Here is an 11,858-nt window from a genome sequence, read left to right as displayed (position 1 = left end):
TTATAAGTGATTCGTCAGACAAAGTTTCTGCCAGACGGGATTTTCATTTTTACAACTGAGACATGAGCGATCTTTCTTCCGCGAACAAAACAGCTCAACACAAAGTTGGTAAGCTTGTGTATGGGTTTCTCTTTGAACGATGAAGCAATTGATTATAAATTAAATCGTGATAATTCTGATATATATTTTTTTTCTTGGCAGGTCCTTGGAAGAAGAGCAGTTTACATATCACGACGAGGTGCATGAAATTAATGCTCTTATTGAAGAGGTCAATCATCTTAGAAGAGAATTGAAAAACATTTTTAATGACTGACACGTCTTATCACGGCCTCTGATATTTTTGCCATCTTGTACCAATGGTAAAAAAAAAACTGAGACATGGACTCACTCTCTTCCGATGAAGATAACAGCTCACTACAAAGTTGGTAAGTTTGTGTATGGTTTCCTCTTTGAACAATGAAGCAATTGATTATAAATTAAATCGTGATAATGCGAAAATATATATTTTTTCCTGGCAGGTCCTTGGAAGAAGTGGAGTTTACATATCACGATGAGGTGCATCAAATGAATGCTCTTATTGAAGAGGTCAATGATTTTAGAAGAGAATTGAAAAACATTTATAATGACTGGTACGAAGTCTTATCACTGCCTCTGATCTCGAATGAATTAAACCAATGGTGAGACACGTGTGTGTGTGTGTGTGTGTGTGTGTGTGTGTGTGTGTGTGTGTGTGTGCGTGCGTGCGTGCGTGCGTGCGTCCGTGCGTGCGTGTCTCTTTCCCTGTCTGTTTGTCTCTCTCTATCTCTCCCTGTCTGTCTCTTTGTATCTCTCTCTGTCTGTCTTTCTACCTACCTCTCTCTGTCTGTCTCTCCATCTACACCCTTGACTCATTATTTTATTTTTTTTCAGCTCGATCACACAACATAAGCTGTTGAAGCAATCTGGTACAACACATGATTTTCTGGAGGTAAATGTTTCTGAATTATTATTTAGTTATTTGTTTATTTATTCTTTTATTAATATCACTCTCTCTTTGGAATGTCGCCTTATGTTGGTTGCATCATTAGTTTGGACACGGTTTTGCCAGTACACTGGAATTCATTTTATTGGCCTTGGAAGGATGACAGGCTGAATCGGCCTCCTGGTGTGTTAATTCAGTGGTCAACGAGGCTTGAACTTAGAACCAACACCAGGCTTACTCATATTACCATGTAATTATCTTTATAAAACCTAATTATTATCCACTTTTTGTTTCAAAACAGAATATGGTGTCTGAGTTTCGAAATCACAAGACATCTGAAGAAGATTGCTGGGAAAGATTATACATTCTCGCAAATGAATATTTAATATTTTCAATTTTGATTAATTATATTTGTTTTGTTTACAATTACTTGATTTTGAATTTCAAAAAAATAATCAGGACATGAAAGAGAGGGAGGGAGGGGGGGGTAGGTGCGCTCCCCCAACGACCCATCACCCCCTCATCCCACCCCTCCCCTCCCTCTGGGGAGGGTGGGGGTGGGATGAGGGAAATGGTGGGTCAAAGGTGGGGGTGCACAGGGGGGATGAGGGGGGTGGGGCTTGTGTGGGAGGGGCTTGTGTGGGTGGGGTTTATGTGGGTGGGGCATCGGGGGGGCATGTGGGGGCGGGGCGTGTGTGGGCGGGGCTTGTGTGGGTGGGGTTTATGTGGGCGGGGCTTGTGTGGGCGGGGCGTGTGTGGGCGGGGCTTGCGTGGGTGGGGTTTATGTGCGTGGGGCTTGTGTGGGGGGGGTTTATGTGGGTGTGCTTCGGTGGCGTTTGTGTGGGCAGAGTTTAGGTGGGTGGAGGTTGTGTGGGAGGGGTTTATGTGGGCAGAGTTTATGTGGGTGGAGCTTGTGTGGGCAGGGTTTATGTGGGAGGGGTGAATGTGGATGAGGCTTATGTGGATGAAGTTTGTGTGGATAAATGGATGGGTGGAGAGATGGGTGGATGGGTGGAGCTTGTGTGAATGGGTGGATAATTTTTTAATTAAATAAACATGTTGTGTGTGGGGAACTAATTAACTAATCACTAATTATGTGAATATGACGAATATGTGTGGAGCTTGTGTGGGGTTTGTGTGTGTGGAGCTTGTGTGGGGTGGGGTTTTTGTGTGGAGCTTGTGGGGGGTTTGTGTGTGGTGGGGTTTGTGTGGGGTGGGGTTTGTGTGGAGCTTGTGTGGGGTGGGGTTTATGTGGGTGGGTTTTGTGTGGGCGGAGTCAAAAAGGGGCGGAGTCAAAAAATTTCAATTTATCTTTGTCTTTTGTAATTCCTCTGAATAAAATGAACCTAAAATCTCTTCCCCTTCCAAATCATATATCTTATAAGTCCAAGGAACCGTATCTATTACATCAACAATTTTAAAAAGTTCGTTCGTCCATCGTTTAGTATAACCCTTTTAAAAATGAGATTTCCACCTATATATTCTTACGATATCACCAACTTTGAACTTAGGTTTTCTGACATTAATCTCTTTTTCATATTTTAATTTTGTAAATGTTTCTGATGGTTTCATATTTGTTGACGTGTGAACCGTGTCATTATACTTATCCACAATATCCTGAATAAAAGATGACCATTGTTGTGAACCGAGTTGTGTGAATTTTTTATATAGTCTCTCTTTTAAGGTACGATTAAAACGTTCAACAACAACTGCCTTCCCTTCATTAAAGGTACTGTATAATGTAATACTGTTATTTTTTAGAAAATTCATAAATGTCTTGTTATAAAACTCTCTACCCTCATCAGTCCACAATTTTTTAGGTTTTCTCTTACTTTTATTAAATATCTTGAAAGGCGAACATAAGAGTATTACCTGTTTTGTTTTTTAATGGTACAACCCATGCGTATCTACTCCTCAAATCAATAACGGTTAAAGCATACTTGTACCCTTTATCATTATTGAGTTCAATCAAATCAGCAGACCAGATATAATCTACTTCCTTGGAATAAACTTTCCTTCTCTGAAACTTTGTGAATATTGGTTTATGTAATTCATCAGCTAATTTCTCTTCAATCTTAATGACATCATTAGAGCTTACAAGTTTTTTGAATTTCCAAGTCCAAGTTTCAATTTAGCACTGATCATCTTCTTCACGATGAACCTATCAACTTTTTCTCTCAAGGTTGGATTTTGTATCAGAGACAAATTATACAACATTTCTCTATCGGCTTCATGCTTTTCTTCCAACGTTGTGGTATTCCCATAATCAATATCGTGTCTCATGCACACTTCATCAACTCTATTGATGGGTTTACTCCATGATTTAGGATTGTCTGCCTCATCTAATCTTTTATCCAAGTTTGTGCCTGGACCACAGAAAGAATACCCTGGTGGATGTAATTCCCCTGGTATTCCAGTAGTTGTAAATTTACTTCCTGATAAAAACTTTTGTATATCTCCTCCTAGTTTGTGTTTGGAGATAAATTGATTTTTTTTTGAACCACACACCGAACATATACCTTTTTGTATAACCCTGTTATTTTTACTTTTAATATATGAAATATTTTTAGTATTAGTTTTCTTTTTACATTTGAGACAATAACTCATTTATTTATGAGAAAAATTCCTGCAGAGTGCAAAAACCTTTTTAGTGTCCAACATGCACATTTGAATCTTAATTTTTAAAACATAAAGAATCCTTTGAAATGCCTTCACTCTCTCCTCCATTTATTTAAGAAAAATAAAAATAAAAAATGAAAAACTTGAATTAAAATGATTATCTTGTCGATGTCAATAGTCTTGTCGAAAGTATTGCAAATAGACTTGTCAATTCTTTGTTTTCCTCCTCGGTGGGTTGAGTTATTTTCTGTAATACCACCAATCTTTTTTTAATCTCACTGGTTTCCATATTTTGATATTTATTTTGTCTCGCTCTTTCCTCCCTCTCCTTCTCTCTCTCCCCCCTCTCCTTCTCTCTCTTCTCCCTCTCCTCCTTCTCTCTCTTCTCTTTTTCCTCCTTCTCTTTCTTCTCCCTCTTCTCCTTTTCCTCCTCTTCCCTCTCTTCTTCAACTCCTTCCTCATCCCTTATTATCCTTGAATCGCTTACACCCCATAGAATATCATACATATATTCATCAGGATTTCTTGTTATTCCTGTATCCAAAATAATTTTTTTTACAACAGGACACCAATAAAATTTCTTTTGAATTTCTAAAAGAGCCTTACCTTTTCTTAACTTTATAATTTTTTCATTATTTAACATTCTAATTAAATCTAAAGTTGTCGGTTTATCAACATCAGCATAATGCCAATCTTTTATTGAAAATACCTCATTCTTATGTTGTAGAACATATTTATTAAAATACCGAATACCCTTTTCTTGAAGGTATGCTTGGACACAGAAATGATAATTTTCTTGAAGCCTTCTTGCTGTCATTTATGTATTAGAAATATATGTTAGAATAATATTATGGCACGAAACACCTCCCCATCTTCCCATAGTTAAATCATTTTGTATTTCCTTACTTATTATATATAATCCTGTTTTTCTGTTTTCATGATATAAACAAGGGCAAAACCATTATTATATTTACCCTTATTAAATTCTTTTATTTGTTGTTTACTAATTGTGGCCCCACAAAACTCATTCTCGATACCAAGTGGATAATATTCTTCCTTACGAGACTGATTTAATTGATCCAGATCTTCGAGGTCAATTTTAAATGACCAATTATACCCGAAATCATTCATATCATACCCCCATTTTTCTATTCTCATACAAACGATACGCCCTTCTTTATAAAAATTTATTTTAATTCGAACTGTGAATTCTGTATGACTGGAGATAATATCAACACTTCTGTATCTTTGGAATACACGGCCGTTTTATTTAAGGATATATATTGTGATAAATCGCTTAATCTCACCAAGTCATTCGCGTCAGTCGGGCTTGGATAATTTTTTAATTTATAAGCATTTTTCATGTTAATATTTTTGTTTATATTATATTTATGTCGTTCAGCCTGTGCCTTTGTGTAATAATTTGATAAATCAATATCCAGTTCTTGGGATACACCAAAGATAGAACCATCTTTACCAACATAAGTCATTTATATTAGATTAAAAATAATATCATAAATTTTTTTATTTTTGTTGAGTTGAAATAACACATATAGACATAATTGACCACAACACTTGGAATTTAATTCTTGGACTTGAAATGTTTGATAAACACCATTCTGTAAGAATTTTATGACTTCAACAGGTGGTGGAAGACCAAAACTATCAAAATAATATTTGTCTTGACTATTAAACATACAAACCCAATGAGAACCGTTCCCATTATTATCTTCTAAGTTCATAATAATATTCTTTGTATGTTTCGGCACATTTGTTAATTCATCTCTCATACAAATAACCACATTATGAATTTTTAATTTCTTACAATATTTGACAAGTTGTAAATTTGATGTTGTATTCTTTCCAAATTCTTTAAACCACTCATCAATGCTCATTTATTTATTAGAAAGATATAATCCATTACCTCTTTTCGTTAATTTTACACCTGCTTGTGCTATAGAAGAAAGCATATCTCCAACTAACAATCTCGCTTTATCAGGCAGACCTTCAAGTTTTTCAGCAAAATCTACAATTACACCACTTCCACTAATTTGTTTCTCCAACTCTTTGTTATGTCTTTCCAATTCTTTTTGAGCCTGGAGTTGAGCCTTCCTTTCGTTGGCAGTTTTCACCGCTGTTGAAATACCACCCGTCAATGCTCCAACCGCACTTAAACCAGCAAATAAAGGAATTAGAAATGGGAGAAATCCTCCACTCGTCTCTCTTATTGAATATTTTTTCAACATTGGTTTTGTCATTTTAATTTTAAGTGAGCCAGTGTCATTTAAGATTTTAACCTGTTCTCTTGTGAGCAAAACATCAATTCTTACTGCTCCTTTTCTCTGAATTGTATTAACGTTAATCGTACAAGGCTTTTGATTTTGAACACAAGATGATAGTTTATGAAGATTGATTTGATTAACATATACCCCAGTTGGTACTTTGCCACTCATTTATTTAACAAAAAATTATGTGAGACTAATCATCACACCATTATCTGTATTAATCTGTAATTCTGTTTCTTCCAAAAGCAAACAATATGTATCAACTTCTTCACTCTCTCCTCTTTCAATGTATAGGGAAGTATCCACTCGATTAGACTTTATAGTTTCCTTTTGAGCGCTCAGGTCAAACGCATAGATTGTATACAAACTTTTAAATGCTGTCATATCCAAAATAGGTTCTTTATTTCCATTACTTTCACACACCTTTTGGTAAGACTTGTATGCTTCAGCAAAATCATTTTTTTCCCAATTAATTTCCAATCTATCTCGTGGATAAAATGTTCCATCTAGAGAAACGCGAAGTTGTTTCACCTTAGCATTATCACTCAATGCATTATTCTTATCAGTCGCAGTATCACTATCTGGCTTTTTAAAAATGATCCACAGATATCGTGGCTTTCCTTCCAGAACACCCAAATTCCACGTGTAAGTAGTTTGGTTGAGTTTAACGTGTTGACATCTTCTTTTGAGGTATGATACACTGAGTGGTTTCTTTGAGTTAAGTCTTCTATTCAACATCTCTTCTGTTTTAAGATTAGGAGTATATTCACTGATATACCAACTCATTTCCTCAATTACAAATTTATTCTGATCACCAAAAGCATTACCAACACCAAAAAGCAATCTATTTTCATTATCATTCCTTTGTAGTTGAAATCTAATTTTAAGACCATACAGAACTTTATCATGATCACAAAATCCAAATATACCTTTAAGAGGAACTGCCACAGTAAAACTATTTTCTGCTTTTGTATCATCATTATACGCTCCTTTCCTTTGAGTATATCCAGGGTCTGTGTTTGTTCCCGTTGACATATCAGGAATAAAACCTTCGACAGACCCCTTTCCCATTCTATCACTGAATGTATAGAGTGTAAATTTCATCATTTCAGATACAGCAGAGACATAATCAACCGCTTCAACTTCTTGTGTTCCAATATACAAACGCACACTATCAAACATTTTCCAGAAGAAATCATTTACAAGTGTAGCGTTTGTGTTATTCCCAGCTTTAGTGAATTTAAATTTACACAAGAAACTTTCGGAGAGATTCAAATAGGTTTGTTGATTATTTATTTCAAAACTTTTTGTACCATTCCTGTTCCAGTCTGTTCCAGTTATTGCATTTACCTTGAAGTAATCTTCTTTTTTAGTGGAGTTTGAGATAATAATAGTATCATCCAAATCATAGATACTATCAATTGCTTCCATACTTGTATTTATTTTGGAAAAAAAGATGTTAAAACTTTTGAAACCCTGATCCAAGTATTCGAATTATTTTCTGTCGTTCTTGGGGGGACAACTGAGTTTTGCCTTCCTTAATTTCTTTTATTGCTTGTAATTTATGAGATTCCTTCTGGGCATCTTTTATGCTCTTTACAGCACCTGCTACATTTCCCACAGCAGAAGCAGTTGAACCAATTAGATCTTTATGTTTAAGAATAGTTGAACCAATACCCATTAGAGTATCAATTATCCCATCTCCTCTAAATTGATGTCCAACACCCCTTTGTCTCTTAGGTTTATAGTATCCTCTACCAAGATACATACCTTCACCCTTGTAGTATGAGGAAAGGAACATCCCATCCCCTGTAATTATTTTATATTTTCCCAACTCGTGTTTCCTCACAATAACCATCGTATTTATTTATTGGAAAACTTCACGTAGGTGAATTCTGATGGATATAACTTCTCCATTAAAAGAAATCATACGATTATCTTGGTCAGTTATCCTAAAATTTACTCTGTGTATGGTTTTTCCTGACACAGGGAGATAAACCAAATTTTTGGGTTCCATATTGAATTTATAACCAATTGGGGTTGAGTATGCGCTGAATGAAAATATTGTATTTGTTGTTTTTTTCCATCATTATAAGCACCATCAATCAAATCACAGTGAATTAACACCGAATTTATTCCTGAGGATATTTGAATGACATTATCACTGTAAAACGTCCCATTAGTTTCAATCTTTTTTGAGGAGAAACCCAATAACTCTCGAAATGAATTATCAATTGTGAAATCAACCTTGTAGTTATTTTTAACTTTAATCGTTGATTTTGAAGTATGTTTTTGAATGTCTATAACAATATTTTTTGGTTCATCACCCTGTTCTTTCATAAGACGAGCAATTTCGGAAGATATTTGAGAAATCTCATATGCTCCGGGTGAGACTGTTATCGTTTTGTATCCACATCCCGGATTATAACTAAACTTGTCATTTTTCTCGGTTATATTAAATAAGGTATTATAAGTTTCCATGGACAATAAAGATGCCTCATATTCTTTTGTTGGGTCAAGTTGTAGTGGGTATGGGAATGAAGATGTGTGGTCGCTTGTTGTGAAATTAAGACTCAGGATTGTGCTTCTCATCTTATTTAATGAGATGAAATGTCTTTATATTGAGATTTATTAATTATTTTCATGTTCATCAACTGGTTTAAAATGGCTGATGCTTCATAAAAATAATTGTTATTTCCAGCCTTCTTACTACCTAACAATACCAGTCTATTAACTAATTGCGATGGGTCATTTGGAAGAAAACTAATACGTGAACCAAGGATACTTAAAGCCTGAATAATGTGTTTCTCCTTCTCATTTTTCCTACTTTTACTAGAAATACTAACCCTATAATTTAGAGTGTTCAGCAGATCAATATATACTCTATCATCATTATTTTTCATATCCAATGGTTTATCAATATACTTTGATTCATCCCTCACAGTTGAACCTTGTCATCCATCTTTTGTGAGAAGAAACATTAATCTCGGAGTTAGTTTAACAGGGGGTTGAGCAGAACCCAAGAACCTTAATTCATTATTAAATATCAATACCTTTTCTTGAACAAGATGAAATATTGTTGGTTGTTCTGTTGGAATGAGTCCTGCTTTGGTTTTTGAATCTGCTGAATATTCATTGTTTTGAAGAGCATTCACAATATAATCAGGGGGTCGATTAATCTCTTCCAGTTGTTGAAATAAACCTTCATCATCATATACCTTTAATTCTCCGAAATGCTCTAATTCTTCCTCCGTCATTTGATCAAAATCTTAACATTTGAAGTTTTTTAGGAGTATATTTTATTGTGGGAACTGTGGAAACATCTACAATTTTTTCTTGGGAAGTTTATAAAAGTGGTTTAAAAAAAATTTCTCTTGTTTTCTTTCAAATGCTTCTTCACCCGTTAGTTTTTGTTCGCGTTTCTTCTTTATGTCTTCCTGTTGTTTTACAACTTTTGAAACCAACTCTTGATGTTCCCTAAATCTTCTTGCTCTTTCTTTCGCATCCATTTATTTATTGAAAAATATCATTTAATATCTCATCTTGTTTCACAACAATATATTTATATTTTTCAGTCGTGTGTTTCATGTAATCCCCAAATTCCTTTTTACTACATAATGTAGAACAATTGTCTCTCCAAAAAATGTTTATATCTATTGAATTTAACTTGAATAAAATAAAAGTATTAGCATTGTTTCTGATGGAACGACGAGGAAGTTGAAAGTACGATTGACTAAGATAAATACAATTACAAGAAGAATGTCTCCCTCTTGTGTAGTAGCTGTCCATTACCGTTTGGTTTCTCTCATTAACACAATCATCAAAGATAACGAGGTTCTTTTTGGATTTATCCAAATCTTGGGGAGACGGTATATCATCCGTATTATCACTAAGAATACAAGTTATCGGTTTTGATTTCTTTTTACATCTCTGTGTATCACAAAATAGTTGTATTATATCTTCAATGTTATAATAATTTAGGTTTTTTTGAAGTTTAAATAAACCGATTATATCTTCTTTTTGAAGACCAGCATTAAAACCTTGTGAGAGTAGTTGATACTCTGGTTGAAAACTCGACTTTGTGAAAATTATTAAATTATCATAATCTAAAAAGTTGGGAGTGAGGAGCATCTTTAAAAGTAAGCAGGTTTTTCCACATCCACTTGAACCAACTATGAGGCATCTTAATGAATTTGGGAGATTTTTATGGTTGTCAAATTTTATCTTATTTTCCCAAATGGGTAAAAAATCATTCATTTATATATTTGGAAAACAGGTTATTTAATTTATTATTGGCTTTTTTCGAAACTCTATATTTTATCCTAAGTTCAGGTTTAATTTCAAGATAATCCATTATTTTATTTATGCAATATCTTGTGTTGATATTTCCCTGAAAAGCACATCCATGAATAATATATAACAACACTCCTTTGAACATTTCTCTAATACGTTCAGTTTCTTCCCTTGTAAGGAAAGGTGTGTTATCACCCTTGTACTTTACATTCATTTCTCTAATCAATCTTATAAAGTAATTCATTTTTGGTGTAAATCTAAAAGAATTATTTTCCTTTTTATATTTTTGATTATCATTAATTAGAAGATAATCACAGAATATACATTGTTTATAGGCTTTTGACTCTGTGTTTAATCCCCGTCTTTCACACGCAGGACAATTCTCAAATTTGTCATATGGAGAATCATGGAATTCAAGAGGCTCAAAATCGAGTAAACTATTCATATTTATAAAGTAAAACTTTACCTAAACTGAAATTCATCTTCGATATCATCTTGGATACTTTCAGAATCAACTATACTTTCATAATTATCGTTTGAACACAAACTCTCGGTGTCAAAACTATCGTTTGAATGCAAACTCTCGGTATCATAATCACTCTCATAATCTTCAAAATCTTCAGTTGAATATTGACTCATATTTAATTCGTAGAAAAAACATTACCATCGATATCTATATACATTTTTTCATTAACAGATTCAACTGCTACATTTTTTATATTAAAGGTAATTTTAAAATGATCCTTAACTACAATTGAACGAAATGTCATTTCACCTGATATATTAACATCCTTTATTTCATCAGGATTTATATCTTTAGGGTTGCTGAAAAAAATACAAATTTCTCCTTGCATATTACAGATGGTCTTATCTTTTCTTTCTAAAGCATCATCCATAAGGTTTTTATTTTTTGATACCTTTTCTTGTTTCATTGCTTTTTCTAGTTTTGAATATATTGCCAGAAGGAGCGGAGAAACTTTTGTTAGAGATACCTTAATTAATGTTCTTCCAGGTATACTAAAAGCCCTTCCACTGAAGTAAATTGAAGAACTCATCATATCCACCATAATTGTTTTTATCCAATAGTTGTTATATTTATCTTTGTTCAATTTTACATCCTTGACATATTTCTCAGTATCTTTAACAAATGAAGAGATTGATTGATACTTGTCTTTTGTGTCTTGAAACATTGTATTTATTAAGTGAAAAAGTTGGAGGATAAAATGGTTTTAAGCACAGATTCACCTGTAAAATAAACGAAATTTTCATCAAGAAAATTTTAGTTTAAGCACAGATTCACCTGTAAAATAAACGAAATTTTCATCAAGAAAACTTTAGTTTAAGCACAGATTCACCTGTAAAATAAACGAAATTTTCATCAAGAAAATTGTAGTTTAAGCACAGATTCACCTGAAAAATAAACGAAATTTTCATCAATAAAATTTTAGTTTAAGCACAGATTCACCTGTAAAATAAACGAAGTTTTCATCAAGAAAATTGTAGTTTAAGCACAGATTCACCTGAAAAATAAACGAAATTTTAATCAAGAAAATTTTAGTTTAAGCCTAGATTCACCTGTAAAATAAACGAAATTTTCATCAAGAAAATTTTAGTTTAAGCAAAGTTTTATTCTATAAATATGGTGAATACAACGTACTGCGATGTTTGTAATCACGAATATAAACATTATAGAAAACACC

At 33.6% G+C, this 11,858-nt stretch overlaps 1 long non-coding RNA gene across 2 annotated transcripts; it reads left to right on the top strand.

Annotated features, from left to right (window-relative positions):
- The first annotated feature begins 343 nt into the window (after nt 1–343).
- LOC147010250 (uncharacterized) lies at nt 344–1,426 on the top strand. 2 transcript variants are annotated; one of them, XR_015052950.1, is made up of 4 exons: nt 344–425; nt 519–677; nt 910–967; nt 1,263–1,426. It is a non-coding gene; the product is annotated as an uncharacterized LOC147010250 (long non-coding RNA). The 2 variants fall into 2 exon arrangements; XR_015052949.1 differs by having other exon boundaries at nt 345–677.
- Nucleotides 1,427–11,858: the final 10,432 nt, after the last annotated feature.

The sequence above is a fragment of the Eptatretus burgeri genome, chromosome 17, assembly GCF_056783735.1.
Source record: "Eptatretus burgeri isolate ZD-2024b chromosome 17, Ebu_testis_v1, whole genome shotgun sequence".
Lineage (NCBI taxonomy): Eukaryota > Metazoa > Chordata > Myxini > Myxiniformes > Myxinidae > Eptatretus > Eptatretus burgeri.
Note: the sequence above shows the minus strand (reverse complement) of the source record. Positions and strands in the feature narration are given on the sequence as shown.